Below are 13,509 nucleotides of genomic sequence, written 5' to 3' on the forward strand. Positions count from 1 at the left end.
CTGGTTGTCCTGTTGGGATGAAGAGACAATGTCTCTTAACATTAAGTGAATAATATTTACTATTAACTTATTAAGTGTTAACTTGATAATACTTATCATTAGCACTGGGTTAATAAACTCATGTCATGGGGTCGCGGTGAGGATGAAATGGGATAGTGCTTATATGCTTAGCACAGTGCCTGGCATGGGAAAGGGCTGAGTATCACGGTTGTGTGATGCTCTCCAGAAAAACTCACACACTATGGAGGTTCAAGGTAAGGAGGAATTAGACTGGCACAGAGTTTCCACCCCTTCCTGGAACTTTCCCACTTCCATACTGATGTGGGCATCTGTCTAACTTTGCCCATGAGGCATCATCCCCTCCTCTTGGTTAGACCACTTCTATTTGCCTTTGCCAAGCCAGTTTTCCCCCCTCTCTTGATCGGCATGGCTGGTTAACCCCCACACCCAGCTCAGTGAGTGGACACAGGACTCAGGCTCATGAACCGAAACCAGGGCCCACTACATCATCAGCAAGGCCCAGTGCAACATGAAAGGGCAGGGTCCTTTGTTCAAAAGATGACAGTTGTGTTAAAACAGCCTGCACCTCACTGTGGACCCAGGGCTTGCACAGTCAGCTCCCAACAAGAGCAGGAGGAAGGATTCTAACCCACAGACACCTGCCAAGCTCCTCCACCGTCCTGGTACCTGAGGGGGTCTAGGGCCCACTCACATCTGGACACAGAGCAGAGACATGCCGAGGGAGCAATGAAAGAGGTCAGCAGTTGAAGAGCTCTCAGGGCGTGGTCCCTTTCTTACCTATCTGACCACACTGAGCCCAGAGATGGAAATGTTTCTACAAAGGTCACACAGCAAGTATCTGACAGTGTCAGAACTGGAACCCAGATCTCCTAGAGTTAGCGAACTGTTAGCTGAAATTGCCCACCCTGGCCAGGCATGATAATAACACCTCGCATGAGTTGTCTCACAACAGGAGGTCCAGATAAAGAACCCACTAGCTGGAGAATTCCGGAGGGGCCAAAAGGAGGGAGGAGACTCCAGCCCATAATATGTCCTCCCAACCTCCTAGAAACCCTCATGCTGGAATCCAGGGTGACTGAGAGATAGACGAGTGTGCCACCAAAAAGGACCTGGGTCAGACCAAACATGGCACAGGCAAGATGAATGGCCAGAGACAACCCAGAAAGCTAACGCAATCACCGTGAATCATAAGACAGCGAGCTGCATGGCAGAGCGGGTCTCCTTGGCTCCTTCACCCCAGGTCTCCACCCTGGCGCCACTTCCCAGTAACGTCTTTTGCTTGGTCAGTGCGAGTATCTCCTGGGACAATTCATTTCTAAGTGTTAAGACAAGAGCTCACTCTTATACATGTATGGCTGAGTCCCTTCGCTGTTCACCTGGAACTATGTGGTGGTGGTTTAGCTGCTCAGCTGTGTCCGACTCTTGTGACCCCATGGACTGTAGCCCGCCAGGCTCCTCTGTCCATAGGATTTTCCAGGCAGGAATACTGGGTTGCCATTTCCTTCTCCAGGGATCTTCCTGACCTGGGGATTGAACCCTGGTCTCCTGCACTGCAGGCAGACTCTTTACCAACTGACCTACCAGGGGAGAACTAATTGGCTGTAATCCGATACAAAATAAAAAGTTTAAATTAAAAAAAAAAAAAAGCTTTCTCGGACCTTGGAAGGGGTCCCCTTTCTGGTGACACTAGGAGCACTGCCATCACAGGTGAAAGTGAAAGTTGCTCAGTTGTGTCTGCCTCTTTGTGACCCCATGGACTATACAGTCCATGAAATTCTCCAGGCCAGAATACTGGAGTGGATAGCCTTTCCCTTCTCCAGAGGATCTTCCCAAGCCAGGGATTGAAACCAGATCTCCCGCATTGCAGGCAGATTCTTTAGCAGCTGAGCCACAAGGGAAGCCCAAGAATATTGGAGTGGGTAGCCTATTCCTTCTCTAGCCAATCATCCTGAATCAGGAATTGAACCGGGGTCTCCTGCATTGCAAACAGATTCTTTACCAATTGAGCTATCATAAACTACACTCATCATCACTAGGAAGGAGGTCAAAATAAATTCCAGCCTGCCAAGGTCTTGGTAACCTTTTCAGAACAGCTCTGACGATAGCAGCTGACGTTTGAGTGCTTACAACAGTGCCACACGCTTCCGGGAGCCTCACAGATCTCTGCTCATTCAACCCTTGCAGTGACCCTAAGAAGCAGGTACCATTACTGTCATTCCCATGTCACAGGTGGGGAAACTGAGGCACTGAACTAGTAAATGACTGGCCCGAGGTCACACACCTCTGATGTAAGTGTCAGAACTGGAGTTCAGACCCAGGTAGGCCAGTGCGGGGCAGAGGGTCTTGGCCAGCACTCCACACCAGAGTATTTGGTGGTGTTGCCCCGTGATGGACAAGCAACACCCAGCGGAGAAGCAGCTCCTGTGGGTTTATTGCTCGCGGCCACTCGGCGGTTTACAGGACTCGTCACAGCAGGTGGACCTCCCTCAAGCCTCTGCCAGGCCTCCTCCCAGTATCTACTTACAGAAACCTGGATTCCTCAGACTCCGTGGATTATCTCATTTAACTGGGTGTCCAGAGAGACGGGGGACTCCTGCCACGGAGGAGTCAGTGGCTGGACCACAGGACCCAGCTCTGCTCCCTCCACACCGCTTCATCCTCGGGGGTTCACAAGATGAGTGCAGCAGGTTGGGGGATCACCTTTCAGACATGACGACAGTCAGAGGAAGAGGAAGCTTTTCTTCCCCGAGGATCTCTCTTAAGAGATAAGAAACTCTCTCATAAGTGACCCCTTTCCCAAAGACTTTCCCACAAACTGCATCCTAGGTCCATTTCTGACCCACGCCCTAGGAAATGGACCCGGGTCTTTACATTGGACCATGACGCCACCATGGGATGGGAATCAGGCTCCTTGAATCACATGAGCTTGTGGGGGGCAGGGTAGATGCTTGCATAGTATCAGGGTGTAGTTAGGAAGGGGAGGAAGATGGATGCTGAGACAAGACACAGCATCTACAGGTGGGTATTTCATGGCCATTTTACAGATGAGCAGACTGAGGCTTGGGGAGTAACAGCTTCCTCAGGGTTACAGCTTACAAACAGGAAAGCTGGGATTTAAACCTCTTCTGTCCAACTCCAGAGCTCGTGTGCCTGCCTTCTTCCCTACTTGCCCAGGAAAGGAAGCCAGGACACCTGGGTTCTTGTTCCCGAGGCACCATGAGCTCAGGATTTGTCCTGGGACAATTTCCCTCCCCTCTCTGAGCTGCAGTTTCCTCCTCTGAGTGCAACAGCGCCTTCCAGGCCTAACATGCGGGACTGGGGTGGACAGCAAGGAGGGTCTGGATGTGAGCATTTCAGCAGCTGCGGGGGGAGGGTGCCTTGTGGTTAGGAGAGGCGCTAAGCTCTGGAATCTGACTGGCCATGAGTTCAGATCCTTATTAGTGAGACTTTGCACAAGTCCTTTAAAACATTCTATAGAGTGGGGATGATGATACCAAGTCGCACAATTGTTAGGCCACAGGAATGTATGAAGGCAAATTACTTGGCTTAATAAGGTGTCTAACACACAATAATTTCTTTTCTCATTCTCTTTATAGGGAATGCAGCTTCATCCTCCAAGCATAGGGTACAGGGAAAATACTACACTCAATTTTCTGAGGATAATATCCAGTGGGGTTTGTTTTTGTTTTTTTTTTATGAGAGAGGGAGAGGGAAGGAGGGAGAGAAAATTTTGCTGCAGTGCAACTAAGGCCACACGCTGTAACTACTAAGCCTGGTTGCCACAACTAGAGTCCATGAGCCACGCAAAAGATCAACCCGACACAACAGAGATCCTATGTGCTGGAGCTAAGGCCTAACGCAGCCAAATAAATAAATGAATAATTGAAAAAAAATAGATTCTTTAAAAAAATTTTTTTGCCAAGAACGCAACTCCATTCCAATGGCGAATTGGCATTGCTTGGGCTTTGCTGCCCCCTCGTGACCATTATGAGTAGAAAGTGAAAGTGATAGTCGCTCAGTTGTGTCAGACTTTTTGTGACCCCACAGACTGTAGCCTGCCAGGTTCCTCTGTCCATGGGATTCTCCAGGCAAGAATACTGGAGTGGGTTGCATTTCCTTTCTCCTGGGGATCTTCCTAACCCAGGGATCTAACCCAGATCTCCTGCATTGCAGGCAGATTCTTTACCATCTGAGCCACCAGGGAAGCCCTATGAGTAGAAAATGCTGCCCCTAATTGCCGCCTGGAATGGCAGGAACTGGGAGAGGACTTGCCGTCCACACACTCTGATTCCCCACGCACTAAAGGGAGGCCACGTGGTTCCTGGGCTAGGGGTAGTCAGGAAACACTGAGCTAGTCCATTAAATAGATGGGAAAACTATGGCCTTGAGAATAGGTGGTCCTTATCCGAGGGAGGCACCAGGATGGGAGCCAGGCATTCAGGGCTCTAGACAGCAATGCTCTTCCCACTGTGCCCTGTCTGAAGCGATCTTGCCAAGTAAGCTCCAGAGACCTCCCAGAACTCATCTGCCAACCAGGGCTGGCATCCCTCCGCTGCTGTGTCAGGGGGTCCCCAAGCCTGTGCTTGCTCCCATGATGATGGGGCACTTACTGTCTTAAACAGCAGCCTGGTCCCTACTCCTGGCCTTCAGGACATTTCCCCTTGTCTGGGCTCCAGACGGGCCTCTCCGCCTCCTCCCTCACTGGATCCGGTTCTGCCATCTGACGGCAGATGAGATGCGGCATGAGGCGCTCCATTCCCTGGCACACTGCAGAGATGGCAGGGCCAGGGGAGCTGGAGCTGGGAGGATGAGGAAGATGGCGTAAGTTCTTTGCAGCCTCCAGCACCCCCGGATGCATCTCCTCCCTGAATCCCAAAAGACAGGTGTGGTTAGCCTCACATTACCTCCAAGGGGGTTGAGGTGGAGGGAACCGACATCACCTTGTGCAAGCTCACACATGGGTTAGTGTCAAGGTGGACACAGCAAATGCCCTTCAGTTCTGGATTCAGGAACTTCAGTCTGCTCACGACCAGGAGCACCATTCTCCGCTGCCCTGCGGCACTCACTGGGTGCCGTGGCCACGTGGGCACCTGGGGTAGCGTCTACTTTGTACAAACTCATTGTGAAGTATCACACTCACAGGAAAAAGTACCCAACGATGCATAATTCCATGATCTATTTCAAAAGCAGCTGCTTATAAAACCACCACCCAAGTCACCAAAAAAAGATGCCACCAGCAACCCACAGCCTCTTACCTTTCCTGACCGCTGTCCTTGTCCTTCTTGCTTTTCTTTGTATTGGGTTGGCCAAAAAGATATTATAAAAAATCTGGACAAACTTTTTGGCTGACCCAATAGTTTTACGAACCTACATGTGTGCCCACGCCTGACGGTAGTGTGAACTTATGTAAATGGAATCACATTGAGCATCATTTTGTTCTGACTGCTCTCACTCAGCATTCACTCAGCACCCACCCACAAATATTTTCACAGCTGGAGGACATTGACATCACAATTTTGTCAGCAGATGTGGGAACTGTTTTCAGGTCTTGTACTGACCACGATAACTGCTCTGAACATTTCTGTATATTTCTTGGTTCATATATGTATTCAACCCTTCTTGAATCTCTGCCTTGTTGTGGCGAAGGGGCTTGCATAACTCAATGAAGCCAAGAGCCATGCCATTCAGGATCACCCAAAACAGACAGGTCATAACGGCGAGTTCTGACAAAACGTTATCCACTGGAGGCGGGAATGGCAAACCACTCCAGTATACTTGCCGTGAGAACCTCATGAACTGTATAAAAATAGGTCAAAAAGATATGACACCAGAAGATTAGTCCCCCAAGTCTGAAGGTGTCCAGTATGCTACCAGTTAATATTAAGGGAAATCAATCCTAAATATTCATTGGAAGGACTGATGCTAAAGCTGAAGCTCCAGTATTTTGGTCACCTGATGAGAACAGCCGGCTCATTGGAAAAGTCTCCGATGCTGGGAATGGTTGAAGGCGGAAGGAGAAGAGGGCGTCAGAGGATGAGATGGCTGGACGGCATCACTATGTCCATGATGCAATGGACGTGAACTTGGGCAGACTCTGGGAGATGGTGAGGGACAGTGAGGCCTGGTGTGCAAAGAGTCGGACACGACTGGGTGACTGAACAATAACAACATCTGTATTCATGTATTTCTGTTGGGTATCTAAGTGTACTTCTTTCCCAGAGCTTCCGTAACTCAGTCTCTCAAACTGGGTGGCTGCAAACCACAGAAAGCTATTCCTTCTCAGTTCTGGAGGCTGTACGTCTGAAGCTAGGTGTTGGCAGGGCTGTGCTCCCTCTAAGATTCTGGGTGGAATCCTCTCCTACCTCTTCCCAGCTTCTGGTGGGAGCGGGCAGCAGCCATCCCAGTGTTCCTTGCTTTGCAGCTGCACAACTCCTGTCTCTGTCTCCATCGTCACGTGGCCCTCGTCCCTCATATCCTCCTGTTATCTTCGTATAAAAACAGTAGGCATAGTGGACTAAGGGTCACCCTGCTGCAGCAGAACCTCTTCTTCATTAATTACACTTGCAAAGACCCTGATTCTAAATCAGGTCACGTTCTGAGGTACTGGGAGTTAGCATTTTAACATTTTTTTTGTTGTTGTTATAGCACAACATATATTTCAAGTGGACAAAAAATTAGTATCAGTTACAATCGAACAACAACAGTATCTTAAGCTGCCTTTGATTGGGAGGTCCCTTTCCTGTACTTTGAGATCTATACGCCATTTCTAGAAAACTTACTACTGCGGAAAATGGAGACTGCTTAAATCGAATGGAGGTAGGGGAGGCCTATGGTTTTTCTTTTTGATTAACTGCTGTAATACTGTCCTTCAGGGTGGCTGAAGAGATTTCATATTTTTAGACATCATTAGGGGCCGGAGCTCTTGAAGGACAACTCTGATGCTACATGAATTCCGCCACTTTCCTAGCACTGATATGGCTCTTGGGTCCACCACTCCATTAGAATTATTAACTCCATTCAGATTAAATTTTGTTACAGATCTTACAAGGGGCTTCTTCTGGATATCTAGGTCCACGTTCTATCTTAAGGCTGTATATTTGGTTTTCATAAATTGTCCGAGCCCATGGTGGCTGCCATCTTGTGTCACTTTTGCTCAAGATCAGCATATGATTTTAGGGAACATAATTCAATCCTTAATTACAACTCAGACTGCAGTTGCTGATTGTCTTATCAGATCCCAAGAAAGGACTTGAGTGTAGATTGTTAACCTGTGAGAGAAGCACTTTTGAGGCAGGGGAGGCGTCTGGGGCACGGAATTTAGGTTGGACTCATTCTAGTGGTCTCACCCGTACACCAGCAAGGTGACAAGAGAGAAAGCCAATAAATCGTTCCTCGACTGCTGCTGTGGGCAACCGGGATCCATCAACCCCATTTGGGGAGCCTCTAAAGAGCTCTATGGCACTTCCCCAGTAGCTCAGAAGGTAGAGAATCTGCCTGCAGTGTGGGAGACCTGGGTTCCATCCCTGGATTGGGAAGATCCCCTGGAGAAGGGAAAGGCTACCTACTCCAGTATTCTTGCCTGAGAATTCCATGGATGAGGAACCTGATGGGCTACAGTCCATGGGGTCGCAAAGAATCAGACATGACTGAGTGGCTGACACTTTCACTTTTCACAGAGCTCTGTAGAATGTGCCTCCCACTCGTCCCACAGAGGGATGGGAAACTGTATCTTAGTGGTTGCAGGTTGTCCCCAAGAGCATAAATCCCCTGTGAGCTGCTCTGCACTTGAGTGGACACGCTTCTGCGGCACCAGAGAAAGGTCTCAGATGCAGAGCCTTGCAGTGGGATGCTGTCAGCATCAGTTGTCCGCTGCAGACTCAGGTGAACCCAGGGCTGTGGATCAAGGCATCGACAGTGTCTGCTCCAGCACATGCCTTGTGATGCTTCTCCAGAGAAGACATGCAGATGGCCCACAGGCACATGAAAAGATGCATAACATCTCTAATTATCAGAGAAATGCAAATCAAAACTACAATGAGGTCTCCATAAATTAGGTCCTTTGGTCTGAGATGTTATTCACTATTTCATGCAGTAAAGCAAGGATGTGCCGGGTTTATCTGGGGAAGGTCTATTCTGTTTCCTTGAATGATCTGTGAGTTCTTGCACCAATACCACACTGACTTCATGATCTTTGAAAGTCCTGTTCTCTGGTAGAGAATTCTCTCTTCTTGGTCTTCTTCCTCATTGGCTATGCTTCATCTTTTGCATTTCAATATACATTATAAAACTATCTTGTCAATTCCATAAAAATCATGTTGATTTTTTGAGCAGGCTTGCATCAGCGCTATAGACCATTTTGGTCTATAGACATCTCCACACCATTGAGCCATCTAATCCATACATATCACATTGTTGTTCAGTCACTCAGTTGTGTCCGACTCTTTGTGACCCAGTGGACTGCAGCACGCCAGGATTCCCTGTCCTTCACCATCTCCTGGAGCTTGCTCAAACTCATGTCCATCAAGTGAGTGATGCCATCCAACCATCTCATCCTCTGTCGTCCTCTTCTCCCACCCTCAATCTTTCCCAGCACCAGGGTCTTTTCCAATGAGTTGGCTCTTCACATCAGGTGGCCAAAGTATCAGAGTTTCAGCTTCAGCATCAGTCCTTCCAATGATTATTCAGTACTGATTTCATTTAGAACTGATTGGTTTGATCTCCTTGCAGTCCAAGGAACTCTCAAGTCTTTCTCCAGCACCACAGTCCAAAAGCATGAGTTCTTCAATACTCAGCCTTCTTTATGGCCCAACTCTCACATCCATATATGACTACTGGAAAAACCATAGCTTTGACTAGATGGACCTTTGTTGGCAAAGTAATGTCTCTACTCTTTGTCATAACTTTTCTTCCAAGGAGCAAGTGTCTTTTAATTTCATGGCTGCAGTCACAATTCCCAGTGATTTTGGAACTCCCCAAAATAAAGTCTGTCACCATTTCCATTGTTTCCCCATCTATTCGCCATGAAGTGATGGGACCAGATGTCATGATTTTCCTTTTTGTAATGTTGAGTTTTAATTCACTCTCCTCTTTCGTCCTCATCAAGAGGCTCTTTAGTTCCTCTTTGCTTTCTGCCATAAGGGTGGTGTCATCTGCATATCTGAGACTATCGATATTTCTCTTGGCAATTTTGATTCCAGTTTGTGCTTCATCCAACATGGCATTTTGCATGATGTACTCTGTATACAAGTTAAATAAGCAGGGTGTCAATATACAGCCTTGACATACTCCTTTCCCAATTTGGAATCAGTCCATTGTTCCATGTCTGGTTCTAACTGTTGCTCCTTGACTCACATACAGGCTTCTCAGGAGGTAGGAAAGGTAGTCTGTTATTCCCATCTCTTAAAGAATTTTACAGTTTGTTGTGATCCACACAGTCAAAGGTTTTAGTGTAGTCAATGAAGCAGATGTTTTTCTGGAATTCCCTTGCTTTTTTTTATGATCTGATGGATGTTGGCGATTTGATCCCTGGCTCCTCTGCCTTTTCTAAATCTAGCTTGTACATCTGGAAGCTCTTGGTTCACATACTGTTGGAGCTTGGAGGATTTTGAGCATGACCTTGATAGCATGTGAAATGAGCACAATTGTGCGGTAGCTTGAATATCCTTTGGCATTGCCCTTCTTTGGGATTGGAATGCAAACTGACCTTTTCCAGTCCTGTGGCCACCGCTGAGTTTTCCAAATTTGCTGACATACTGAGTGTAGCACTTTAACAGCATTATCTTTTAGGATTTGAAAGAGCTCAGGTGGGATTCCATCACCTCCACTAGCTTTGTCCATAGGGATGCTTTCTAAGACCCACTTGACTTCACACTCCAGGATGTCTGGCTCTAAGTGAGTGATCACATCATTGTGGTCATCTGGGTCATTATGATCTTTTTTGAATAGTTCATCTATGTACTCTTGCCACCTCTTCTTAATATCTTTTGCTTTTGTTAGGTCCATACTGTTCCTGTCCTTTATTGTGCCCATCTTTGCATGAAATGTTCCCCTGGTATCTCTAATTTTCTTGAAGAGATCTCTAGTCTTTCCCATTCTATTGTTTTCCTCTATTTCTTTGCATTGTTCACTTAAAAAGGCTTTCTTATCTCTCCTTGCTATTCTTTGGAACTCTGTATTCAGATGACTATCTTTCCTTTCTTCTTTTGCTTTTTGCTTCTCTTCTTTTCTCAGCTATTTATAAGGCCTCCTCCAACAACCATTTTGCCTTTTTGCATTTCCTTCTCTTGGTTTTTCTTTGGTTTTGACCACTGCCTCCTGAACAATGTCATGAACCTCTGTCCATAGTTCTTCAGACACTATATCAGATCTAATCGCTTGAATCTGTTTGTCACTTCCACTGTATAATCATAAGGGATTTGATTTAGGTCATTCCTAAACGGCCTAGTGGTTTTCCCTACTTTCTTCAATTTAAGTCTGAATTTTGCAATAAGGAGTTCATAATCTGAGCCACAGTCAGTTCCTGGTCTTATTTTTGCTAACTGTTCAGAGCTTCTCCATCGTTGACTGCAAAGAGTATAATCAGTCTGATTTCAGTATTGACCATCCGGTGATGTCCATGTGTAGAGTCATCTCTTTTAGCTTCTTCAGCATTAGTGGTTGGGGCACAGACTTGGATTACTGTGGTAGTGAATGGTTTGTCTTGGAAACAAACTGAGATCTTTCTGTTGTTTTTGAGATTGCACCTAAGTACTGCATCTCAGACTCTTTTGTCCTAGGTAATTGATATTTTTGATGCTCTTAAATTGGTATTTTAAAGTTTTTTATTTTTAAATTTAGGTGCATATAGATATTAAATAAATTACACTGACTTTGTATCCAGCCATTTTTTTCAGCTTATTACTTCTAATCATTTATCTGTGAATTCTTTTGGGTGACCTAAGTACCGAATGCTCTCTATGAGTAAAATCAGTCCAGGTTCTTGCTTTCTAATCTTCAGGATTTATTTTTCTTGCTTCTCTGCACTGACTGGGGTTTCTATGATGTTACGTGGTGAAAGGAGTCATGTTTATCTGTCTCCTAATCTGAAAAGGAACACAGTCAACATTTTACCATTAAATATAATGCTTTCTAAAGTTTTTGCTTTAAATATTTCTTATAAATATTTGAGATATGTCAATTGCAGCCTTGTGAGAAACTCTGAGCCAGAAGACCCAGCCCCACCAACCTGATCCATGCAAACTGAGAGATGTTCATTGTTTCAAGCTGCTAAATATGGGGGTAATTTGTTACACACTAGCAATAGATAACTCACACAGGATGTATAATTTTCCCCACAAAGTCCAACCTAACCTGACTGCAGCAGTGTGTGGCAGAAAAAGCATGGGTTTTAGAATCAGATAAACAGGGTTACAGTTCTTCTACAGAGTAAGTTACTTACCATCACTCAGCCTGTTTTCTCCCTGGAAATGAGATAACCATCCACCTTCCACCTCTTAGAGATGCTGCGATTACACGGGAGGAAGTGACATCTCAGTGCAGGGTCTGGCACCCAGGATAAGTACTTCAATGCCTAGCTCCCGTTCCACCCATTTGACAAAGTCATCTAGCCCACTGTGACTTTTAAATATGCTCATTATATTTCCTGGATAACATCAGAGTATATTGTGTAGCCAGGGGGTGCATTTTTTTTTTTTTTACATTTTTAATTGGAGTGCAGTTGCTTTACAATGTTGTTAGTTCCTGCTACAGAGCAAAGTGAGTTATATGTATACCTGTATCCCTTCTTTTTGAGTCTGCCTTCTCATTTAGGTCAACAGAGCACTGGGTAGAGTTCCCTGTGCTATACGGCAGGTTCTCATCAGTCATCTATATAGTCTATAAATAGTAGTGTGTATACATGTCAGTCCCAACCTCCCAGTTCATCCCACCCTCCCTTCTCCCCCTTGGTATCCATAAGCTTGTTCTCGACATTTGTGTCTTTACCTTTGCTTTTCAAGTAAGTTCATCCTTACCATTTTTTCTAGATTCCACATGTAAGTGATATTATATGATATTTGTTTTTCTCTTTCTGACTTACCTCACTCTGTATGACAGGTTTATCCACATCTCTGCAAATGGTGCAATTTCATTCCTTTTTTAAATGGCTGAATAATATCCCATTTTATATATGCAGGGGTAGAATATCTGACGTAGAAAACCTTGGAAATTTAGGCTATCTGGTTGCCACACCCTTGTACCAGCTCCCCTTCATTTTGACAGCTATTACAAACTGCCTACCCTCAACATGTAGACTATTTATTCCTCCGACCCCCGGTTGGGCCACTGTTGTAGGTTACAGTGAGTTGGACATTTCATGTCACCAGCAGTTGAACCCACTGGGTAGGCTCCATTTCCCAATGACCCCACATGCCTCACTTCAAGTCAAGCTTTTACAATTCTTGTTGTTGTTGGTAGAAGTGAAGGCTAAGACGTGATAACATCTCCCACTGCCTGTGCTCTGCGATGGGTATCACCTGCACTGTGGAATGGCCCCTAAGATGAGAAGCAGGATTTGGGGTTGGAATAGGGGGCTGAAACTCCAACTCTCTCACTTCTTAGCTTACAGGACCCTCGGCAAGTTGTTTTCTCTGAGCCATTTATCTTTTATTTTTTCCTTCACTTATAAAATGGGAGTAAGACTATTTTACCTCCTCTGGGTCATTTTGCAGATTATATTGGAGCATTTGGGAAAAGCATCTGGCAATTTGTAGTTACCCAATACATTAAAAAAAAAAAATCTTTCCTGGGGCTTCCCTGGTAGCTCAGTGGTAAAGAATCCACCTGCCAATGTGAGAGACACAGGTTCGATCCCTGGTCGGGGAAGATCCCACATGCCGCGGAGCAAATAAGCCCGTGCGCCCCAACTCCTGAGGCTGTGCTCCACCACGAGAGAGGCCACCAGTGAGAAGCCTGCACACTGCAACAAAAAGCAGACCCCACTCACCACAACCAGAGAAAAGCCCACGCAGCAACACAGGCCCAGTGCAGCCACGAATGATACATGAATAAAGTTATTAAAAAGAAATCTCTCCTGAGCCCAGGGGTCAACTGGGGGGACGGGTGGGGCAGCTGGATACTGATAGAGCTCGCCTCAAAGTGTAGTGTAAGACCCGAGTGTGAGCATCACCCAGGAGCTTGTTAGAAACGGAGAATCACAGGCCCCACCCTGGACCTGCTGACTCAGGGTCTGCATCTCCACAAGGTCCTCAGTGACTCAGGGCTTGCGAGGAACCCGAAGGCCTGCATTGTTAACAAGCTCCACGCAAGCAATAACCGAGGTGAGGGATTGAGAAGAGGCAGGACGCTGATGACACAGTGGCAAAGACGGGTTTGCAGATTTGGGGAGCTCCTCCTGTGTTTGCTGCATCCAAAAAAGGATGACTTCTCCCTGGCATGAACCTGAACTCTGATGAGAATGTTATCGAGCACAGAAAAGTCAAACCACTCATC

General features: G+C 46.3%; 1 pseudogene; it reads right to left on the reverse strand.

Moving 5' to 3' along the window:
- Positions 1-6,867: 6,867 nt before the first annotated feature.
- On the reverse strand, positions 6,868-7,187 carry LOC136169208 (ubiquitin-conjugating enzyme E2 variant 1 pseudogene; annotated as a pseudogene).
- Between the last annotated feature and the right edge of the window lie 6,322 nt (positions 7,188-13,509).

Source organism: Muntiacus reevesi, chromosome 5 (assembly GCF_963930625.1).
Source record: "Muntiacus reevesi chromosome 5, mMunRee1.1, whole genome shotgun sequence".
In the NCBI taxonomy this organism is placed as follows: domain Eukaryota; kingdom Metazoa; phylum Chordata; class Mammalia; order Artiodactyla; family Cervidae; genus Muntiacus; species Muntiacus reevesi.